Source organism: Lineus longissimus, chromosome 2, assembly GCF_910592395.1.
Source record: "Lineus longissimus chromosome 2, tnLinLong1.2, whole genome shotgun sequence".
NCBI lineage: Eukaryota > Metazoa > Nemertea > Pilidiophora > Heteronemertea > Lineidae > Lineus > Lineus longissimus.
In genome coordinates this window covers 29,046,945-29,053,512 of record NC_088309.1, presented here as the reverse complement: position 1 = coordinate 29,053,512, position 6,568 = coordinate 29,046,945, and positions in this window count along the sequence as shown.

The following is a 6,568-nucleotide window of genomic DNA, read 5'->3' as shown; positions in this document are numbered from 1 at the left end:
ACTACTTTCGACAACAAAGACGAGGTGACTATGCATTTGCGTCTGTTGAAACACATTGACAAGTTGGATCGGACCCTGGCGGGGGCAGTTAATCTGCCAGACGTATTGTTGGACTGCACCGGGAATCTAGATCTGTCGGACACCACGTACTGTATCGAGGATCTGGCAGTGAACTTGAATCCCGACAGAGCCTACCGCCTATTTCTGTCCAATATACCCCACGTCATCTCGAGAAGACTCTCTGATTTCGCCTCAGAACAGCCGTCCCCGTCGAACAGTTCAGATTTCAAGAACTGGGTGTTAGTGTTTTTGTACTTGAAACTGATGCTCTCGTAATCGCCTAGATTCATCACACCTGCATTGCGACACGTTTTACTAATGACGTTAGACGCTGCAAAATTGTTTCTATTCGACTCTATTTGGTCAACCAAAGCCTTACCGATTGTTTCAAACATGTACATTTGCATTTTTTTTCACTCAATTCGCGTGTTTTGAAAAAATGATGCAATGCAATGCATTGGTTTGTGATGAAGGAAAAACGATTCTGACAAAAATAAATTTCCTGGAAATTCACAAGTCCAACCAAAAATCTATATCATTCACATTCCCATGTATGAATCTCTCCTAAACACTTTGTCTACGTGTTTTTTACCAGATACAAACATGATTCCAGCAGCAGTGAAAACTCAGGTACCACATTGAATGTTCTCTTTATAGACATGATGATTGCAGGGTTGGGGATTCCCATCATCACTTTTCAAAACTTTTTCATTTTTTAAGATAGACCCCTACAACCTGCGAGAAAGTTGTTCAGAATCGAAAGGAGATCATTTTAAGCTTTAGTTCATCGAAATCGGTCTATCGGTTTAAATTTTATGAGAGTTTAAAAATTGTACACTGTTTCATTGAAATGGCATTAGTCAAAAGTAGCAGCGCCATCTGCGATCTACCGGTGGCGGGAATCGGAACTACATTACTGTAGGCAGCCATTTTGATTTTTTTGGCAGTCAGGGACAACACCCCTGGGCCAAAGTCAATGAAGGAGACCTCCGTTTAACAAAATCACCTCAATTCGTGATCACACGTGACCATACAATTAATTTATTCATCAATCCATATGATAGTTGACCTTTCGACCCCCTATGCATATATAATAAGGTAACGTTGTATATGCATAAGGAATTGTTCCTTTCGTAGTACATTGTGTAGGCAAATATTGTGAAAATGGCCAAAATTCACAGTAGGCACGGACATAGATACGTCATAACCTATGTCTCTGCCTACTGCGAACTACTAGCGCCACTCTGGTGGTGGAGTGGTGGAAGTTGAAACTAGAGAAAGTCACAAGAGACTGAGAAAAAAAGACTACATGCTTTTGTTTTACGAAATGTTTTTTATTCAACTTCCTCTTTCACAAAATATAAATTAGTGGAGTAGTTCTTCCATTATATCAAATTCATGACATGAACACAGGAGTTTATATCGGATAAAGCTATTCAAATTAGTGGTTGTTCTTCCATTGTATCGAATTCATGACATGAATATGAGTCAATATTGGGTAAAGCTGTAGTTTTTTCTTCTTTCCTGTTGAAACGTTCTTTGTATGGCACTACAACAGAGAAATCTGTCTCACGACCATTGCCATCGACGCTCGGCAGAAATTTCTTTCTGACAGGTGATGCATCAGCAATGTTCTTGTCCGTTTGAGATTCAGAATATGGTCGTTTTCGGTGACGAAAGTTTATCATGTTGTAGTTAACTACATTGACGATCAGTTTGTCTGCATCTTCTCTGTATACCGCGGGGGATTCTTTCTCCATTTCATCGGCAAGGAATTTTACTAGTTTTGAACCGCATCGTTTTGCACTGTTTATAGATGTTAAGCTCATCACCGGTATTTTTGTCTGTGAATCATCGTTGCTAGAACTGTAGAAGTGATGACTCGGTTCGACGTATTTATCGCTATTCATATCGAACATGGAATAGGCTACTTTCAGTGCTTCTCTGGTCTGGACTTTTCCATTTAGCGGGCTTACTCGTTGATCATAATTGGCCCTGTAATGATCGGTTTGATATTTCAACATACTGTTGTATCTCGATGGTAGCGTAGTCTGGATGAAATTCAATTGTTTTTCCATCACGTGTCTTTTCGATTTGTATGAAACCGTCCTGACTGCAAAGTACAGTGTTTTACTGGTGATCGATCTCACTCTTGCCGTTAACTGAATCATGTCAGGCAACGATGGACATCCTTTAGACATTGTAACCATGAAATACGCTTCGTCGAAGGCATCTGGTTTCTCGTAGGAAGGACCTGCTCCCATGGCATTCGAAAAAATCACTACTCTGGCATCGTTTATGTATTTAGACACTGCAGCGTCCTTGTCATCAGAATTTCGCAATGTCCATGCAGTGACTGGAACGCTGTCTGGGATAACCGGTTTCTCGGTCCAACCAGTAATTGCTGCAATGTCATTAACTAAACTGTGTGCATCACGTGCAGAAGAGGTGTAGATGACAATCTTTTTTTCTTCCTCCAGAAGCGCATAAAGAATCCTCGATCGTAGCATTGCATGGTCTTGAAATTCGACCAATTGATCGAAAACCGGGCCGTAGATCGGGTTAGGCGCTACAACAATATTGATGGGATCCATCTGTATAGCGACACGATTCGTATCTGGATTGTATCGAAACGAATTCTCTTCTATTTTCAATTTATACTTTCTTTGCGAGATCCACCGTTTCCAGGATTTGATGTCTTGTAATTTGTCACCATCGCTTATGGGTAATTTCACTGCAAGTTTGACATCTGTTGCGTTTTGATTCAAAATATTAGAGAGTGTATCCTGCCAAGTCCACATGTCGGTGAATGCAGATACCATGTTCTCTGTCATTCTAGCCTCTAAAAAGAACACTAGTCTGCATCTCTGCATTCTCTTTCTGACGTCATCCATCAGCATCAAATCATTTGACATGTTCATCACACCACCTTCCTCCACTGCTGTATCCTTACAACGACTCCAGTGCATGAACATGTTTCCCACGGACATGGCAAGTTCGTCCACAATTAAAATATCGTTATCTTCCGGTGTACAGTTAATTGAATTAATACATGCGGAATGAAACTTTCCTTGATTGTTTTTCTGTTGATGTTCTTCGGACGACAACGTGATATTGTAACGGTCTCCGGTGTTCATGCTTTGTTCTTCCAGCCATTTAAATTTATCATCGGATCCGTGGTGATAAAGCATTACATCAAAGCTAGCTCTGTCATATTTCACCGGTTTAAGTGTTTTCATTTTATTAGCCGTTTTCTGCGCCAACAATTGCCTCGGTGCTAGATATGTCACATTTTTAACGTGACCTTGCCTGAGTTGGTTAGTAACAAATTGTAAGACTGCATTTGTTTTACCAACGCCCATTCTACCAGTTAACAGGAACAACCTTCTACGTTCGTTCTGCGTCTTGGCAAATTTGTTGTCTTGTGATGTGATATCCTCGATGAAACCTCTCAACTGGTCACCAGTTTGCAATGGTGTCCATCCGTTAGCTTTAGCGGGAAAAGCGTACGTGTCATCTATGCTGTCTGCAATTCTCAAGTTGCCTGGCCGGCAATCTTCGATCTTTCTACGCAGAGTTTGTCGAATGAATTCTATGGCGTACCCACATCTGATTCTATCGCCACACTTGTTTTTATCGCCGATGGCATCTTTGAGCAATCGTTCTGCTTTTGTGTCAGAGGACATGTTCATCCAGGCTTTTAATTTGTCTTTGTTCAAAGATCCATCCGTCGACAAACACAGCGAATGTAAAATAGGTAAAAAGAATGATGCAAAGTCGACGTCACGCAATGCGTTTGCATCTATAGCGTCAGCTATGTCTTTATCTGATTTTATCATCAACTTGCCCTTGGTATCTTCGGAGGTTTTGACATAAGTAAAAAGTTTGTCCTCGTCAATCTCTTTTCTTACTTTTTCTTTATCCCAGTTGAGCAAGGATAGTGATTTCCTCGACATTTTTACACAAGTATCTGGACTTTTGTGAACGATGACCGAAGAATCTTTGCATATGTCGTCTAAAATTTCTTCTGTTACTGTGACTTCTGCTCTATCTGGTTGCAGAATAGTCATGTGACCGTCATTGGTGAACGACGATGGTGACATGGGTTTGAGTTTAACACCACCAACACCAGCTTTGCTTTGTCCTATCAGTCGGAAATTTCGGTTTCTCGTATAAACCTTAGTATCGATGACGCATTTGGTTTTTCCTTTGCCGTTGGTATAGAATAGTTTTTCTTGTTGCTGTTGTGAAAACCACTCTACAAATGCTAGAACGAAAAATCTCATATTTGTTTTTACGTCTTTGAAAATGGCTTGTGGAAATACTACGTGGTAACTATATTTCGTTTCCTTTCTATTCGATTCCAGGATAATTACATCGTCAAACGTATCTCTGCGTTCGGAAAACTGTCGCAATCCCTCTATCAAACCATTAACGTCTACCGGTCCATGCTCCCATGGGCAATCTATGTCCAGATAGAATCTAGTTGGTCTGTTTTCAAGCAGCACTTCGTAAAGGTGATGATCTTTTTCCAGCACAGACATAAAGTGTCTCCCACATTGACTGTTCTTGGTTACTGCTGCATCACACTTCTCAGTCTCTTTTATCGTCAAAAACAACTTTGTGCCATTGCCAGCACTGGTGTCTTGAGCAAACACCTTTCCATTTTGTGCCTGTATAGCGTCGTCTTGTCTTTGGTAATGGATAATTTTGAATACATCAGTCGATTTTAGTAACATCTTGATTGGAGGCTACTGTTGAATATACTGTTGGATGAGTGTCTGTGTACACGGTTAATGTAGAAAATGGTTACCTATCAGTTGCTTTACCTTATAGTTGCTTTTGACCGCCACCGCCGCCGATGCTCGTCTCTTTGTGAATTGTATCTTCTATGTGTTAATTTGCTCTTTTCGGTACATAGCCTATCGATAGGGGAAGATGTTTTTTTCATAAAGTCGTGGTCTGATATCTTGGTAACGTCCAACACGTCCAACCTGAATCTAGACACCCGGACACCTTTCTTGATTTTGGAAAATTGTTCTCTCTGTATAAGTATTCTCCCCCGGCTTGACACGGAGGTCACAAACGATACATCATCCCAGTTGAACATATCATTGCCACCACTACCATTACCGTACCAAAATACTCGAATCGTTTCCCTTCTGGCAACTTGCTCTGAAGACCAATTTACACGCTCACTATCCAGGTGGTGGACACTATCCAGAGTTGTCTGTGGTGGACACTATCCGCGGGTGTCTGCAATTGGTTATAGGGCCGTGCAAGCGCCTACATCACCAAAAAGTGCAGTCCCAAAATATTTTTGATTTTGAAATTATTTGTGAAAAATTTTCAACTGACTGAGTGATGAAAAAATTTCAGAGTACAAAAATTTTTTTCTTTACAAAATTTTTTTTTTGGCTCAAAATGCACCTACATCACCAAAACGTGCAGTCCCAAAATATTTTTGATTTTGAAATTTGTGAAAAATTTTCAACTGACTGAGTGATGAAAAAATTTCAAAGTACAAAAATTTTTTTCTTTACAAAATTTTTTTTTTGGCTCAAAATGCACGTACATACATCACCAAAAACGTGCAGTCCCAAAATATTTTTGATTTTGAAAATTTTGAAAAATTTTCAACTGACTGAGTGATGAAAAAATTTCAAAGTACAAAAATTTTTTTCTTTACAAAATGTTTTTTTCCTCAAAATGCACACACATCACCAAAACGTGCAGTCCCAAAATATTTTTGATTTTGAAAATTTTGAAAAATTTTCAACTGACTGAGTGATGAAAAAATTTCTAAGTACAAAAATTTTTTTCTTTACAAAAATTTTTTTTTGGCTCAAAATGCACCTACGTCGTCACGATGCAAGTGGTACACGAATTTCCTTTCCGAGAAATCCATATACCCATCTGACCAATTGACGATACTGCTGCTGCCTATAGCAAGCCAATGCTGTGGCCAGGACATATTCGTCCAACGTTACATTGTCGAACCCCCTGTGTTCGGGCAATTCACATAATCTCGGGTCACAATAATCGATTACAAATTCAAATTCAAATTCAAAGCAGTTTATTGAGCCAAATGAATACTACATTCATATAGGTAGAAAATACAATAAACTGGTGCGGCGCGGGATAGAGAGAAGAAGCAGAGAGAAGTAAACAGGCAGGGATCTGTCTTAGAAAATATGTACCCTGACCGTTAGCGTGCGGAGGTAAGAACACAAGCAAGTTACTGTTAATACAGGTACAAGGATAAAGATCAATCTTTGATATATTAATCAATTCTCATGTTGCAAAAAACATGTAGCCAAAAGCAGTAGAAAACAAATTATGCGTTTTTTATTTATGTTGACGAGGATTGTAAATGATCGACTAATGCTAATTAAAAATCTTCTCCTTGAGCCTATCACTCAAAGGCCAGTCTGTCATTACGAGATATCTACTTACTGCTGACATGACCTATAACCCAGGGCATGACTCACATAATTATCAGCCCGTT